Raw genomic sequence first — 18,037 nt, forward strand, 5'->3', positions numbered from 1 at the left:
TGCTGTATGACAATTTATAATGACGCACACTTCTTATTACCTGCTGATAATAACTTACCAGGGAAATGACTGCTTAATTATACAGCACGTCTCCTGCTGGCAAATAACTGGATTCCAGCGTTTCTAGGGCTTCTCACCAATCCCTTACAGAAGCAGAGAGGGGTAAGATTACCGCAATCCTCAGAAATAACACAATTAAGTAAAGAAGTCTAAGGCAGAGTAGATCTTTTAGATTAAATACGGAGGCACTCGAGGCCCCATAATCCCTCAGCGCCCTGATTCCAGACAGTCTCAACCAGAGCTGGCTGTCGCTCCTCTAATGTTTTATTTTTCCCAGCTGATTAGGCCTCTGGTATCTCCCATTCCAAATACCCAGCACGTTACGAGATGCATCAGGTGATTAATTCTGTACACCAGGTCCCTGAATCAACACAGTGGCCACAGATTTGCTGTAGTAGGCCCAAACGGCTGGTTTCTAAAGCATTACTTGCAGGATCCTTCCTGAAGAGTAACCTGAACGTCTCAAGTCTCCACAGCAAAGCGGGAGTGCTTGTAATAGTGGTATGGGCGGGGCGCCTGGGTGGCTCAGTCAGTTAAGCGGTTCAGGCCAGGATTCTGGAGTCCAGGAGTCCAGGGATGGAGCCCCACATCAGGCTCTCTGCTCAGCAGGGAATCTGCTTCTCCCTCTGCCCCTGGCCCTGACTGTGCTCTCTCTCACTCGCTCACTCTCAAATAAATAAATTTAAGATCTTTGGGGAGAAAAAAAAAAAAAAAACGCTAAGAGGCACTGTCTGTATTCATAAAATGTGCTTGCAATGGGCAGAGCGCTTGGACTCCTGAGTTGTATGGTGGTGCATGTGGCTGTTGGCCTTCTTTTCCCTGGACAGGATGCAGAACTTCTCTATCTCTGACAGCACTGCTGGTCTTTTCTCTCTGCCTGGGCTGCGTGCAGTCACCTGGGACACGGCTCACAGAATGCCTGCCCCCAGATTTAGGACATTTCATCAGATGTTGTAGTTCTTTATCTCCCCTGGTCTCATGAAATATTCCTATTTAAGGAGTAGTTGCCAAAACTAGGTCTATGAATAGATTGTCATTCCTTTATTCTTCCTAACCTCTGCTTTTCATTTTTCTCTGCTTTCTAAACTTTGCCTTTTCGTTTTTCATGCTCCTCAGCTTGTGTGCAAAGAAAAATGGGTAACATCAAACACGTAGTGTGCCCCATTCCTTCTATGAGATTACACATTTGTTAACAGTGTTTAAAAGTCTGACCCTTTCTCTTGGGTGAATTTGTACAGAATACCCCCAAATGTCTGCATTTTTGTAGACTAAAATGTCACATTTCTTTTGAAGGATTTTTGGGGTTTTGTTTGTTTGTTTGTTTTGTTTTGTTCCCCCTGAGGGGGCTGACGGAGAGATAGACAAGGTGACTGCTTTCTGCACCAGAGCCATCCCATCCCTACGTAAGAGGCTGTCCTATTAACTTAAACGACTAAATTATTAATGAGAAGATTTTTGACAAACATGGAATGGAAGCAAATGAAACCAAAAGGTCTTGTAGAATATATCATCTGGGATAGAAAACAACACAGAAGATAACCTCCATTCAGTTACAGAGCACAGCCCTCCAGGCAACTCCCTTTAAATGTGTCACTACCCCGTGCTGCGACCACAGACATTCATTTCCATAGACACAGAATTTCTCTCTTTGGACTTGTGTAAACAACAGCAGTGGCGTTCACTATCTTTTCTTTTACCAGATGCCATGCAGACTACCGTCTTTACAGACTATTCACCACTAAAACTTTGCAATTTCCAAAACTATGGTTTATGCAACATGGAGCCTATAGGCTCCTTGATAAAATCCCGGGCCTCCCTAATCTTATCAGAAGCACAGAATGGATTGAAAGCCTAGAGCACCAAGCGCTGATTCTGTCTTTAGACAGTCACATGACCTTAGCAAGGTACTGTGTCTCCTAACCTCAGTTTATCTTTACAAATAAAGAAACCAGACTGGAAGGTGTCCAAAGTCCTTCTCAGTGTCTACGTACATGTATTAAGGTCACAGGTGGCTTATCAGCATATGGTCAAATCCATCCACCTTCTATTAATCATCAGTGCCACCAGATTTGACACCTGAGGGAATTCCTCTGTTCTAATCATCTTAATTTTCCAGAAGAGAAAGAAAGTACAGAGAAACTAAATGCATTTTCCAGTTTTACACCAAGAGGTAAAACTGGGGTTTACCATGTGTCGTCTTGGATTCCCAGTTTAAATCTTCACCAGTAGTCGAATCAGCTCACAAGGACTACAAGGCATGTGTTGTGCCTCATGCTGCCTATCCATATTAGTTTCAACTTCAAAACAGGTCTACTTATCCCTAAAATCAAGGATTATAAAATGCTCGGGGCTTACAATCTGATATGTACTGATCATAACTAAAGGGCCGTATTAGCAGAATTTGAATTGTTTTAATTTTATACCTTAGATCTAACTATCCTGTCCCAGCACTGGCACCATCAGCAAAATGCTATGATTGTGCAATTTACTCTTCTACTTACTTCCAGAGGGCTACTTTCTGGATCAGAACAACTAAAGTAAACATGTCACCCATAACAACTGTGTGTCATCCTAAGCCACTGCCATTTTAACAGTCACCTCTTGACCTTGGAGGATGGGAAAGAGAAATTTCGTAAACCCCTTTACCTTGTGGCTAAGCCACAACACTCTTGCATTTACCTTGGGATCTTTGAGATCTTTGTCCAATGTGGCTTGATGATAATAATGGTAAATATCATCATGTATTTACATATCTACTGTTTCTTGGATGAATCACTTGGGAGAAGGAAAAATAATTAAAATCCCAGGCAGTTCCAAATTAAATAAAGAACCGGTAAGACCAACTCCCTTTTTCTTTGGAAATCTGTCCTACAGATTCTAGAGAAATAAGACAGTTTGTGTGGAATGTTAATCCATGTTCAGGAGCTAATGGCAAAACTGTAAAAACTCCCTTGGGCAAGAGGAAATTGTATCTCAGTTCAGCCAGACCAGAGTCAGGCAGCCTAGGGCCAAAAGCAGAGGAGGAGATGAGGAGGAAGGTTCTAGCTGCTGTACCCTGCTTCCTCCCTTATTTTTCCCTGAAAAAGTAGGGTGAGTAGATGTTTGTTTCACTACACCTGTTAACCTTGACTGTTACTTTCTGGTTGGCCTGGATTGCAGGGCATTCAGAACCTGGAAAATTGGCCACACGATTGCATAAGCCCATATCCTGGATCCAACTAATTGTTCTTCCCATCACTGCTACAAGACAGAAGGGGTACCCAGAACAAGGGACTGGAAAATATCTGTGGAGAAGATGGTAATAGACTTGTGGGAGAGTCATGCAGTTGTTCAACAGTATGGGCTCTTCAACCTGAAGGGAACCTCACCTCCACACAGTTGGGGGACATAAGCTAGAGTCAAGGGTTTTGTCTCTTGGCTGATAATGCTGGCCAATGATGATCTCAATTTAAGAAAGGGAAGTTTACAGGGAAGGATATATAGTGGGGTCTCTATTGGAGAGAGACAAAATTGAATAAAAATGTAGGCCAGATGGGAAAAACCAAATGGAACCAATAAGATAACAATCGAAAAAAACTAAAAAATACTTGGTAGAACATAAGAAGGAGTTTGGAAATATGAATCAGGAGCAATAAATATGAAGAAATAACTGGGTATAATAAATATATTTTTTTAAAAACCCACAAGTGATCAAAGTAAAGAGTTAAGTAGATAGACTGAATGTCAGAAATGAATACTGTTGGAAAGTGGCAGAATGAACCAGACTGTTAGATTAGGCAATATCCTGCAAAGCATTAGGAACTAAAAATTAGATGGGGAAAAACAGAGGAAGAATGAAATATAGATGGAAAATGAAAGTAGGAATTGCAACTCTGTCCACTTGCCATCTGAAAAGAAAATAAGACAATTAGTGAAAAGATAATAATAAAGATTTTTCCTAAATGTTAAATATAAGACCTCAAAATAAAGATTAAGAGTAGAAAAGAAAATAAATTAAAAACACATCCCACTCACAGCCAGGCATATTTTAGTGGCATCCAAAAAGATTCAAGCCCTCCAAAGAAAACACACAAATGGCCAACAGACACATGAAAAGATGCTCAACATCACTGATCATCAGGGAGATGCAAATCAAAATCACAGTGAGGTATCAACTCGCACCTGTCCAAATGGCTACAATCAAAAACACCAGAAACAGCAAGTGTTGGCAAGGATGTGGAGAAAAAGGAACCCTAGTGCACTGTTGGTGGGAATGCAAACTGGTATAGCCACTGTGGAAAACAGTATGGGGCCTCCTCAAAAAACTAAAACTACAATTACCATATGATCCAGTGATTCCAATACGAAAATACTAATTTGAAAAGACAGATGCACCCTTAATGTTTATTGAAACATTATTTACAATAGCCAAATTACGGAAGCAACCCAGTGTCCACTGACAGATGACTGGATAAAGAAAACGTGGTATAGATCTATAATGGAATATTACTCAGCCACAAAAATGAATGAAATCTTGTCATTTACAATAATATGGATGGAGCTAGAGAGTATAATGCTAAGTGAAATATATCAGTCAAAGAAAGACAAATACCATATGATCTCATGCATACACAGAATTTAAGAAACAAAACAAATAAACAAAGGAAAAATAGAAAAAAAACCAGATTCTTAACTATAGAGAACAGAGATGGGTAAATAAAAGGAGATTAAGAGTACACTTATCATAATGAGCACTGAGTAATTTATAGAACTGGTGAATCACTGTACTGGACACCTGAAACCAATATAACACTGTATGCTAACTACATTGGAATGTTAAAACAAATTCAAGCCAAAGAGAAACTTCAACCACATTCATTAAAGTGAAAGCAGACAAAGGTCAGAATGACGTCACGCTTCTTGAAAGCAACAACAGATGCAAGATAATGGAGCAGAGTCTCCACAATGCTGAAGAAAAACTAACCTTGGACCTAGAATTAAATACCTGGGTAAACCAGTATTTACATGCGAAGGCAAAGTTAATATATTCACAGGCATATAAAACATCAGAAAAATTCACCGTTTATGGCCCATTTGAAGTAATTTTTGGAGAAAGCAAAAAGATACAGGAAGCAAAGATAAAAAAAGAATTTAATGTTTACAGTTGTTTAAATAAGCAAAACTTAAAAAGGACTGCTTGACACATAGTAAGTACTCAGGAAAATGAGCAACTATTATCTTTGTTTTCAGTATTCTGTTAAATAGTTGTGCAGAGGGGCACCTGGGTGGCTCAGTGGGTTAAGCCTCTGCCTTCAGCTCAGTCCGTGATCTCAGGGTCCTGGGATCGAGCCCCACATGGGGCTCTCTGCTCAGTGGGGAGTCTGCATCCCTCTCTCTCTGCCTGCCTCTCTGCCTACGTGTGATCTCTTTCTCTCTCTGTCAAATAAATAAATCTTTAAAAAAAAAAGTTGTGCAGATATTGACATCCTCAGCATTCTCCAAAACTGAAGGAAATGCTTTTTAAAGTTCTTTACTAAGAATGACATTACTAGGGGCACCTAGGTGGCTCAGTGGGTTAAGCATCTGGCTCAGGTCGTGATCCCAGGGTCCTGGGATGGAGCCCCATAGCGGGCTCGTTGCTCAGTGGGGAGTCTGCTTCTCCTTCTGCCCCTCTCCCCTGCTCATGCTATGTCTTAACCTCTCACTCGCATTCTCTCTCTCAAATAAATAAATAAAACTCTTAAGGAATGACATTTACTCAAGATTATTTAGCAGATATCATTCATTCATTCCCACATTTGGAAGATCCCATTTAATCTTATGAAGCCTTTATCCAAATGCTTGATAATAACTTCCTCTGCATGCATCCATTAGCATTATACTGACAGATTTTCTAATATTGGACTATCCATGCAATCCTCAAGTAAATCCCATTTGATTATGATAAATGTCTTCCTGGTGGGGGCAGGTGTGCCGTGCATTTTATTGTTACGTTAGCTAATATTTTATTTAGTATTTTAAAATGCTACTGACTTTTTGTTACTCTGTCTGGCTGTCTTGCTGAACTTACTCATTTTCATAGTTTGTTCATTTTCATGGCTTTCACTTATCAATAATGATAATTCTACCTCCTCCCTTTTAATCTTTATGCTGCTACTTCGTTTTTCCAGTGTGATAGCACATGCTAGCTGAAGCATATAGGCTTTGGAGAGAGACTTATCTGTGGACCCTGGGCACAAGGTCTTGGTACGTCTTAGTACATCACCTGAAAAGTAGTTAAGAAAAGCACCTCAAGGAGTTTATGAGGATTCCACAAGTTGAAATGCTTGGCACGTGGCCAACCATAGATGTTAACTATTGAAGTATTTACTAAATATGTGTTATTGCATCAAATATTTTTTCCTCTACCCTTTCTTCTGACGCACCCACCAGGTCCAGAGGTTTCACTTTCACTTACTAGAGGGTGTGTGATGTAATAAGCACTGGGCGTTACTACGCAACTAATGAATCACTGAACTCTACCTCTGCAACTAACAATATACTCTCTGTTAATTAACTGAATTCAAATAAAATAAAATAAAAGAACAAGGGATACCTAATCCCATAGTAGAAGTTTAGGAAAATCTCCCTAAGAAAATAATATGAAAGTGAAACCTCTGGACCAGGTGGGTGAGTCAGAAGGAAGGGTAGAGGAAAAAATGTTGGGATACAATAATGCATTCCCAAGGAGGGACATGCATGCCCACATCCTTCGCCAGGACAGAAAGCACAGCATGTTTAGAGAATGGACAGCTGTTCTGTAGAAGTATACTGGTTGCCAATATTAATTGTTCCAGTAGATAACGATTTGATGAAAGGAATTATGTTTGGTTCGGTTTTTTACCCCTCAGAGCACTTGGCAAAGAGCCATGCACTGAAAAAGTGCTCAGTAAATATTTGCTATTTTTAGGAAGGTTTCTGGTCCACTGTAAGCCTACTTGATTCAAAACCATAGCCTGGGAACCAATACTTTACAAACTGCAGAGGCTAAGAGTAATTTGTCTTGAATTAAGAAAGGTCAATATTTAGAAGAGAGATGCCTCAATATCAAATTTAAATCAGCCATCATAAAACCATAGGTCTCAAGTTTTAGAGGTCCTTCACAAAACAATGAGAAGAGTCCAGGGATAAAGTCTAATGATATAAAATACAGACTCTTAAAAATCTGACATCTGGGGGGCGCCTGGGTGGCTCAGTGGGTTAAGCCGCTGCCTTCGGCTCAGGTCGTGATCTCAGGGTCCTGAGATCGAGTCCCGCATTGGGCTCTCTGCTCAGCAGGGAGCCTGCTTCTCTCTCTCTCTCTCTCTCTCTCTCTCTGCCTGCCTCTCTGCCTACTTGTGATCTCTCCCTGTCAAATAAACAAAATCTTTTAAAAAAAAAATCTGACATCTGGGATTACTGCAAGTTTTAAAGTGACCTAATAAAGTTCTTATGACTATGTATTTCCTTGGATTCTCAGGAGAAGGAGCACTAAATAAATTAAATATTAACAGTACTCCTATTTTTATAAATTTCTTTTCATCTTTTTTGTATTCTGAAATAATTTTTTTCAAAATACTTGGCAAATAGAATTTGAAAAATGAAAAGATTTCTATTCAATGAAATTTAGAAAATAGAGTGTGGGGCTTTTTCTATTTCCTTTTGTTTATTGAAGGTTTTTTTTTTTTTTGCAATTTATAAAATTATCCACTCAATAACAACTGGCACAAAATATTAAACACCACCCCCCCCTTTTTTTTAGTTCTAACAGGTTCATGCTAATCTAAAGAGCTCATATGCATCCTCCTAAAAACTAATATAAGGATTCTATCAGGAGCCTGGCCCAAATTAGATCCTCAGGAAATTCTGTTTCCCTTCCTGACCCTGACAATATGCTGGGATTGGTTTTCCAATGCTGGGGCATGTTTTTTCCCTTTGCTGGGAATGCTTTTCCAACAGTCATATGATCACTGATGATTTATTTCCAGTCAAATGTAGTCAAACTCCTTATCTCAAAACCTTTTATGACTTGACCCCTCATCAATGTGTGACAGATTATTGACAACAAAAATAACATTATTAAACATCTATTATGTGCCAGGCAAGGTGCTAGGCAGAAAAGGATGAGGTGTTTCCCAAACTCCAGCCTTTCTAACTCCATCATCACAATTCTTGTCTTCCTTGGTACCACTTTTGTCATTCACTCAAGAGGAGAGTCAATATAGGAACACAAGTCAATATAATGAAATACCGGAGATACTATTAGAGAGGTATCCACCAGGAAGGGATAGAATGAAGGAGAAATGTAGTCAATATTTCCTGGGGGGCTTAAGAGGAGGTAAAGCAGGGGATCTGCCTTGAGAACTTCACAGAGTAAGTGACTCTTTAAAGACTGGTATATTAAAAAAAATTTAAAACAAACAAACAAACACCTCATGGATACAGAAAACAGATGGGTGGTTTCTGGAGGAAGTGTTGAGGAGTGGGTGAAATGGGTAGAAGGAGCCAAAAGGTACAAACTTCCAGTTATAAAATAAGTAAGCCATGGGAATGTAATGTACAGTTAATAATGTATTGCATATTTGAAAGTTTCTAGAAGAGTAAGCCTCTCTTGCATGTGGGCTTTAGGGTAGGATGGGAAGAGACACACAATTCAGTCCGTAATGGTTACCTTCCCAAAAACTGAAAAAAATCTGAACTCCAAACCTATCTGACCCTAAGAGGTTTGGATAGGGTACTATAAACCTAGCAGTGTGTCAGATAGTTATAGGCGTATGGAGGAGAGTTTAAACACAGTGCTGATGCAAGTCCAGTAAAAATTACACGGGTTAGGGAAAACCTCACCGCAAAGGGGATATTGAACCAAGCCTATGAAGTAAGGGAGTAGGCTATATCCGAGAGAAGAGCAGTCTAAGTAGGGGAACAGCAAGTTCAAGGACCCTTAGATAAGAACAGAGAAGAATGTGTGGCGAGGGGCAAGTTTGTCAGTGTGACTGAAACAATGAGCTAAAGGAAGAATAGTAGGTAACATAACATAAAAATCACTTAGAGCCTTACTGACCATTATAATGGAATTTGGCTTTTAAGAAGTGAGATGAGAAGGCAAAGAAGGGTTCTGAATAGAGGAGGAGCATGACCGAATTACTGTTTTAGGATGACAATGTACGGCTGATCATCTCCAAACATGGCTGCCATCATTGGCACCTTCCCTCCCTCAGTGAACAAGCATGACAAGCTACCCAGCATAGGTCTGGTCCATGCCCTCTCCCCCTGAATTTGAGATGGCTTTCTAACTTGCTCTTCCCAAAAGAATGAAACACATGTAAAGTCTGGGAATTCTATACCCAGGCCTTAAGAGGATTTCCAGCTCCCACTTCCTCTTTTATGGACGCTGAATATTATATAAGAAGTCTGACAACCCTGAGACCATCGCAGTATGAGAAAACCCAATCTAGCCATGTGGAAAGGCCAAATGGAAGAGAATGAAAGAACCCACCCAGCAGCCTGACCCAATACCTTGAACTTTCTCAGACAGTCCTTGGACCACTGGAGTCAGCTGAGACCACAGACATTGTGGAATGCAAACAAGTCATTGTCGCCATGTCCTGTCCAAATTTCTAGCCTCCAAATCTTGAACAAATAAAACAGTTCTCGTTTCACACCATGAAATTTTGGAGAAGTTTATCACATAGCAATTAGAAACGGATATTAAAATTGATAATGAGACCAGGTGCTTGGTAGACACCTCATGAAGAGCAACAAGGCTACTCTTTCTAGTTGAAGTTAGAAAGGCAATAATACACTTCTTACTGAAGGCTGGAGAGAGGGCAACTCACATTACATAGCGGCCAAATATCTGGCAACAATATGGAAGAAAATATATCTAATGAACTTGTGGATCTGGCTAAGAAGATTTCTGAGCATGATAGCTGGCTTCACTTAGCTGCCCAGGATTCATTACAGGAAGAGAAAGATGAACTAAAGTGTTCAAGTGGAATTTAGAGGAAATTGTTCAACCCAATACTTGCCAGCTTAGAAAGAAAACTTTTTGTCATTCTCGCCTCTCCCAATAGCAAAAAATTCTCAAAGAAAGAAGCAGTCTTAGGACAAAGTTCAAATCCAAGGGCTATTCTTACAATGTGCTCTGAGGTTAAAGATCAAATCAAGTGCGTGGCTGGAAGATGCCTCATTAAGACCTTACGTGAAGGCAGTGCCTCCTAGACCCAGTCAGCGGGACAAAAATGCTTCAAAAAACTGTAAGGGTTTCTCCTACAGCATTCTGACTTGTAGCCAAAATAAAGAGGAGAATATTTTAAGTGTCTTCTGGGTACATCTTTCTCGACTAGAGTGAACCTCAATAAAATTTATAGGAAGCCCTCAAGATTTATAAGAAACATGTACTTAAAACAAACAAACAAACAAAAAAACAGAAAAACAACCTCACCACCAGGTAAGCAAAAGGAAGAACACAAAAGGTCCTTAGATCCAACTCAGAGCAGGAACTGGCCTCTTCAGTTGCTGACAAGCGCTATTTCTTGTGGAAAAGAAAGATTAAAGGCGGGGGATGGGGGGTGCTTCACCTTCCAGCCAGCCCAGATGAGGTGCCAGAGGTAGGAATGAAGAAACCTTCCAGAATGTTTCCTCCTCAGCGGCCTTGTAAGAGCTAAGGAGCTGAATGTGGTGCAAACTGCAGAATCATGATAAATAACAAATTACTGTTTGCTAAGCCAGTGGTTTCTAGGTGTTTCTGATAGTTTGTTTTGAGGGTTTGCTTGTTTGTTTTGTGAGTTTGTTTAATGCAGGCAGGGCAAGTAACAGAAGCTTTCTGGCTGCTGTGTCCCATTGAGAACAGGCAGGGGGGAGGAGCAAGTACAGCAGCAGGGAGACCAATTTTGCAGTAATACCGTGAGGCATGACAAGAGTGGCTTAGGTCCAGGTGGCAGCTGTGAAGCTGGCGAGAAGTCAGATGTGGGATATACTCTGCAGGGGCAGCTGAACGACTTGGTGGCAGATTAAAATATGGGGTATGAAAAAAAGAGAAGTAAGGACACCTCTGAGATGGACTAAGTGATCATGTATGCAGCTCCAAGAATGGAACTTCCACCAAGCTAGAGGAGGGAAACAGTGGAAGAAGCAGTTTGGAGGTTAAGCCAGGAATCCAGTGAGTCCTAGACGTGTCCTCAGAATTACTAACTAGACTGTTGTACCTAGGAGTCTGGGGTACGGGGTCGTGACTGGATACAGAAATCACTACTCTAGGAAGCCATTAACAGCCACGAGGCTGGATGAGATCACCAAGGGAGTGAGTTACACAGAGAAAGGACTGACCCCACTGACTCCTCTGTTTAGAGGTTAGGGAAACAGAACTGGGAAGAGAACAAAATGAGTGATCGTGAGGCAGAAAGACAAGCAGGAGAGGTGGGGGACTGTCTGGAAGCCAAATGAAAAACAATGAGAAACAGCTCTGCTGAAGAGAGGACTGGAAGAGAGTCAAGCCCTAACCGCTGGATCTAAGATGGCGGGGCTTGGTACTTCTGACAAGAACAGATCTAGTGGAGCAGTGGGGAAGACAACCTGCCCGGTTCAAGAGACAATGAGAAGAGAGAAACTGGAGACAGAAAGTATTTTCCTGTAAAAGGGAGACCAAAAAAGCAGGTGGTGGCTGGGGAGAAACATGAGGCCAAAGAGAGCTGTTTTTTTTTTGTTGTTGTTGTTTATGGGAGAAATTACAGTGATGGCAAAGACCCATTAAAGAGAGACAAAAATTGATGACAGAAAGAACGAATTACTAGAGCTCTGTCCTTGAGCAGATAACAGGAATGAGAATGCATCGTCTGTAGGATTGCAATGGATTTCTGGCTGGTTTTCTTCTCTCCAATTTGCTTTTTCTTCAATAAATCCTACCCCAGACTGACTTTCTCCAAATACTGTTTTAATGATAGCAGTCCACCATTGTTTTTGGTCTATTACATTTCCTGTTTTCCTGGAAGTCCACTTAGTTGTCGAAATGTTGAATGTCCTCTCATCGAAGTCAGTACAAATCAACCATGTGACCAACCCTTGGATGGGCTCACACAGTCTTTATTCAAAATGTGACTGGAGACACACACATATAAGATGAATTTACAGAGACAAAAACTAGCATAGCACCAAATAAATTCATATAAGGAGAAAATAATTTTACCTGGGCAGAAGGGGGCAGCAAAAGTTATGGAGGTTGGATGCTTCAGCAGTACGCAGGAAGGATGACAAGGAGTGAGCAGGGACAGCAAGTGTGTCTAGTGTCTAGAGCACAGAGCAGTGTGACTGGGACTAGCATGGAAGGGGAGCCCAGGCTGGGAAGGCTATCCAAGTCCCCAAGCCTGGCTAGAAGCTATTCTCCACCCCCACAACCCACCCCCCCACATCCCCCCCCATCCCCTCCCCTGCTTTCAGTGGAAAGCCAGTCCTTTACCCCTCCCTCCCCTACACACACACACACACACACACACACAGTCTCTGCTTTAAGCACAGTGAGCCATGTCAATCTACAAACCAGCCTTAGGGGGCAGGCAATAGGCTGAACCAGATCAGAGATCTTCAAAGTAAACACCAGGCATCCCCAGGGAACGCCACTGCTTCCTGAGCTCTGTATGGATATAGAAGAGTTCTAAAAAAACCAATTTCCAGATCCTCTATTTCCATAGGAACCCTTTTTCACAAGTGATATGCTTGAAATGTGCCAACAGTGAGCATTTTCTGGCAAGTTCTCCTTTCCCACTTCCCTTTTTATAATTACCCTTCACCCGTTTTACCAAAGAAAGGCACATCTCTCTCCCATTCACAATCTTACTATATGCCTTGCCTCCCCAAAGTGCCTAATAAAGGGTCAATTTGAAAAACTGATATTAGAGAAACGTTCTTTCAGGAAAGCACTGATATCCACATTACCCATACCTACATTTAGGATACAAATTTCCACTATAGTTTACTTTTATGCCTCATAATTACTTATCAAAAGTTAATGAATTACTTTGGTTACCTGTGTACTAATATTTAAAATAGCATAAGAAATAATTTTTAACAAAACTATTTTAAAAATTAAATTTAAATGTATATACTTTTTGTTGCTGAGGAGTAAGAGGAGCACAGAAGTTGGAAAAATATATTGTAAAATTTCGAACTATAAAATGTTCAATTGAAGAATAATTGAAAATTTTAGAGGTCAGAGCTAAGAGTGCCCAAGGGGTATTTCATTTCTCAAATTTCTATTAGAAGGCATATGAGCAAAATGCCCAGTGAGAATGAAATGATACAAGGGATTATTGAATGTGTCACAGGGCTTCTTCCCTGTGTCATTGTGATAAGTAGAACTCCCCCCCAACAACCAACCTTACAACCATTATATTTTCTTCTTGTAGGATCATTTTCAGTTTCAATTCCCTTATTTAACAAAATATTTTGTCACTCTCCGGATCCCTTCCACATTCTGTTAGCACTTGGAAAAATCTTAGCATCAGGAGAAGCAGCAACTATGCATTATTAGAACATGATGACGGAATAGGCATTCAGACTTTTTTAATCCATTTTTATATAGTCTATATAAAAATACCTATTTTGTATACACATACACACATATGTATGCATATGCACATACATATACATATACATGTATACTTAAGTCCTTCCAAAAAATGACCCGCAAGATACTATTAGAGTCACAGTGGGATAAAACACCCTGCCTCCGGATATAAAATGAGCATGAATAACACTGCTGAACTGAAATGAGACCAAAGAGCTTCTTATTTCCTAAATCTGATTCCAGTACTGAGGAACTTGGGGGGAAAAAAAAAAGATAAAGCAAAATAATACATATATAATTAATAATAATTAGTCAAATTCACCACTATATAGCTAGTAGTGAGTATCTGCAGTACTAGCTAAAACCACAGAGGTTCTTTCAACTCCCCTATGGAATTTTTCCACTCAGTCCATTCCAATGGGATAGAAGCAAGCACTTAAGCATTGTTCAATCTCAACAGCCTGATGTAGCAATCTACAACCACTGTGGAAGTAAACCAAAGAGCTAATATTGAACTAAGGAAAGCAGGTGGCATCTTGCCAACCCTCATACCATAAAGCCTCTGAAAAATCTTCTCAAATACTTGACGACACCACCTTGGTTGTGATATAATGGAAAAGGCTTCTGTTCTGATCTCTCCAGGAACCCCAGCTTTCGACTTGGATGGATGAATGGATAGATAGATGGATAAATTCAGTACCCAGATCAATCCCCATGTACTTACATCAGGTTCTATCAGCAAAAGCTGATGCAAATTAATGTTTTCATTCAGGAACCATGACAGAAGCCTCTCCAAGGAGCCAAACACATATAGACACTTGCATGAATATCAGTTGATCATAAAGCTAATCTTTAAATATATAATTAATGCTTGATGTCAATCATGCAAGTGCCATATAAGCAGTATTACTTAAAAACCAACATTCTATCTTTATAACATGGGGTCAAAATGAAGTCGTGGTTAGTTGTCACTGCCAAACTGTGGGAAATACTTATATGGAAATATCATTCTTCATAAATACCTGTGACCTTAAATCTGTGTGGGTTAAATCCTCAGTTCTACCACTTAATTAGCTCTGTAACTTTGGGAATGGTACTCAGTTACCCTGTGCTCCAGTTTTCTCAGCACTATAATATAGTTCCTACCACCACATAACTTTATTATGATGATTTTTAAAAATACATACTTGGAACAATGTCCAGTACATAATAAGACCTCAACAAGTATTAGCTATAATATGAATTGTATTTCCCTTATGGGAAATAATAATATATTTCCCATAATTCAAGTTGCTGGCAGAAAGACGGAACTCTCTGTATTATCATTAACCAACCTTCAAAAGAATAGCTACCTGGGGCGCCTGGGTGGCTCAGTGGGTTAAGCCTCTGCCTTCTGCTCAGGTCATGATCTCAGGGTCCTGGGACTGAGTGCTGCATAGGGCTCTCTGCTCAGCGGGGAGCCTGCTTCCCCCTCTCTCTCTGCCTGCCTCTCTGCCTACTTGTGATCTTTCTCTGTCTGTCAAATAAATAAAATAAATAAATAAAAATTAAAAAAAAAAAAAGAATAGCTACCTAATGAACACACTTAACAGGAAGCTCTAAGAGATAAAATGAAGAAAAGGACAGTTTTCTAAATTTTAAAATGTTTTAAAAACTAGCTGGGGTTTGAGGCCCACTTAAAAACCTAATTAGAGTTGTGGATATTTTCCTAAGAAAAATCCACTTACACTAACATTTCAGGGCTTCAGTCATAGAATTCCTGAAATCTGCTCAGAGCCAGCAAACCCGAGATGGAGAACCTCCTGGGGTTTAAGATCCTTTAATTATCAAACTCTATTTCAATAAACTTTAAATCACTGATTTTCTCTCTCCTTCAAAGATGTTGATAAATATGTATTTCATTAACAACTAGTATGTCTTGCAAGAGAGCGGCCGACATTTATATATGAATCTCACCAGTGAAAACAGAAAACATCAAATCATTTTCCTTAAGTCCACCAAAATCTGCAGTAAAATTCCAAATTTCAGGACTACAGTTTTCTGGAGTTCCCATGCCAGACTGTCAGAGAATAGTGAATCCAAAGTATGGGAAGGGACATCTGGCTGTTTCAGTCAGTAGAGCATGTGACTCTTGATCTTGGGGAAGTGACTTCGAGCCCCACATGGTGTAGAGCTTACTTAATAAAAATAAATAAATAGATTAATAATAAATTAAAAAGCAAAGTATGGGAACACTGCCTACTGAGCTTCAGGACCAGTGACCAACCTAACTCCTCTGTGTCACTCTGTCACAGAGCCAATGACCCTGCAGGAAAGACCATTCTGAGTATGACTAAAACTCTGAGGAGAAAACTCATTGAGAAATGAAAGAATGTGACCTTAAAACACAATCGTAACAAACCTTTAGAACTTTCTGAGACTTAACTTGATTTCATAAAATTTTAAATTCTTTGTCACTTTTTAAAGCTAAGAAGGCTCTTACTTTTTTCTCTTCAGCCCCTCCTTTACATATCTTTATGTTCTTTTTGTACCTCCTTCCTCCGCCACACGGCTTTTCAACAAAACAAACAGGAGTTGTTAAATTGAATCAATTATTGCACCTTGATGCTTTCAGTAGAACAGCCCACCTCACAGCCATCCCCTCTGGGACACCACAACCATCCAGAGCTAATCTGTTCATTCCGTCAAGTCAGCAAAACCTCCTTAGGCACACTGACAAGATAAGGATGCCTATCAGTTACAAATAGATGTCATCACCCCTATAATAACTTTAGAAAGTAGCTTTAAAAAACACAATGGAAAAACAGCTAGCGACAACAACTTTGCTTCCAGTTTTGAAACTTATAACTCACCCTGTTTCAGAATCTGTTCGTACACATTGTTTAGGAATAATCTAGCACTATGGCTAAGCTGAAGCTCTCAAAATCTTAAACGCACAGCATTACATAAATTAAAATAAATTGTATATGTCCCCAAAATGCAATCTCAATAACACTGGGAAAAAATTAACTGGATTTTCATTTAAATCCACCTTGGATAAGGATTTTATTGCAACTAAGTTCTCCTGCATCTCTTCCAAGTTTCTAATACTGCTTTTCTAAGAGATGAGTGGCTTGTACAGGGTTGGAACTAAGAATCCAAACCCAGGCCTGACTGCCCAGCAATAGCCATTTCTGCAAGTTCCTTTCCCTAGGAGGACAAGGGTCCTCATCCAAAAAAGGGAAGGGTGACTCGATTTTGCAAACAAAGGTAGCGACAGACGTGCAGAGTCCTACACACCTTTGCTCCGACCGAGAGGGAGTTTGGGAGGGCACAGGGAAGAAGCGAGGAGCTGCAGTACCTTTCTTGAACTCTCTGAGGTCGGTTAGGTGCAGAACTCAGCGCTCGGCGCTGCCAGACCGCGTCTTCTCCGCGGGGGCAGCCAGACGCACGTCCCTCGCTCTCCGCGGGTCACCAGCTGGCAAAGTCGGCGCAGGGGAGAACCCGGCGCAGGGGAGAGCCCGGCGCAGGGGAGAGCCCGGCGCAGGGGAGAGCCCGGCGCGGGACGCTGCCTCCCGCGTCTCCGCTGCCTGCAACACCGAAAGACCGGAGCGCACGGAGGAGCGGCGCGGGACCCGCCAGCCGACGAGCAAGCTGCGCACCTCTGGAAGCGGCGGACGGCGAGCACGGGGGCAATAAAGGGTCAGAAGGGGGAAAACCGCTCTCGGTAGTGCAGCGGAAAACCCGAAGTCGCGGTCAAGTGTTCCGCGTGAGAGGGCGGGGCGGCGCAACCCGCAGCTGGTGGCGGGAAACGGGTGGGTCGGCCCGGAGCTGGGAGAGGCCCGAGGCGTAGGCTTTCGGGGAAAATTCCATCGCCTTTTCAACCACCACCACCTCCCCTCCCAGAGCCGAGAAGCAGAACTCTACCTCCATCGAGTCCGGGCTGCAGGGCTGGGGGCGGCAAGCGGCGCGGCGGGCGGGCGCTGCCACCAAGCTCTCTCAGCCGGGCGACGGGCTTCGACTGCGAGTCCGCGGGGGTTCCCCCTGGGCGCCCTGAACCCAGGGAGTCCCAACCCTCAGCGAAAAGAAAAGTGAAAGAGAGAAGAGCAAGGAGCAGAGGGCAAGACAAACTTCCCCAGCGGCGGCTGGGGGAGGGGGATGTGGCAGCAGACCCTGAAAGATTGCCCCAGGTGTCCAGTCCCCGCCCTCTTGGCTGGGACGCTCCGCAGGTTTCTGCCGCTGCCAAATCCGGGGGCGCAGAACTTGGAGGGAGGAGGAGGTCAGGGAGCGCCGGCCCCGCCTCGCAGGAACGCCAGACCGCGGCTTCGGCCTGTGCCTTTATCTTTCCTGGCACCTCCAGGGAAAGCGCGAGAAGTCTCGGAGACCACCCCCGGCCCCCGCCCCTACCCAGCCTGGTTTAGGGCGGGAGGCTTCCCCGGA

General features: G+C 41.9%; 1 protein-coding gene across 1 annotated transcript in view; it reads right to left on the reverse strand.

Moving 5' to 3' along the window:
- Positions 1-17,577, reverse strand: part of IL15 (interleukin 15) — an 82,945-nt gene extending 65,368 nt beyond the window's left edge. Inside the window, exon 1 of the mRNA XM_044268021.1 lies at positions 17,525-17,577. The gene's annotated coding sequence lies outside the window, so the exon portion shown is untranslated. The remainder of the gene's footprint in view (positions 1-17,524) is intronic.
- Positions 17,578-18,037: the final 460 nt, after the last annotated feature.

The sequence above is a fragment of the Neovison vison genome, chromosome 11, assembly GCF_020171115.1.
Source record: "Neovison vison isolate M4711 chromosome 11, ASM_NN_V1, whole genome shotgun sequence".
NCBI classification, from domain to species: domain Eukaryota; kingdom Metazoa; phylum Chordata; class Mammalia; order Carnivora; family Mustelidae; genus Neogale; species Neogale vison.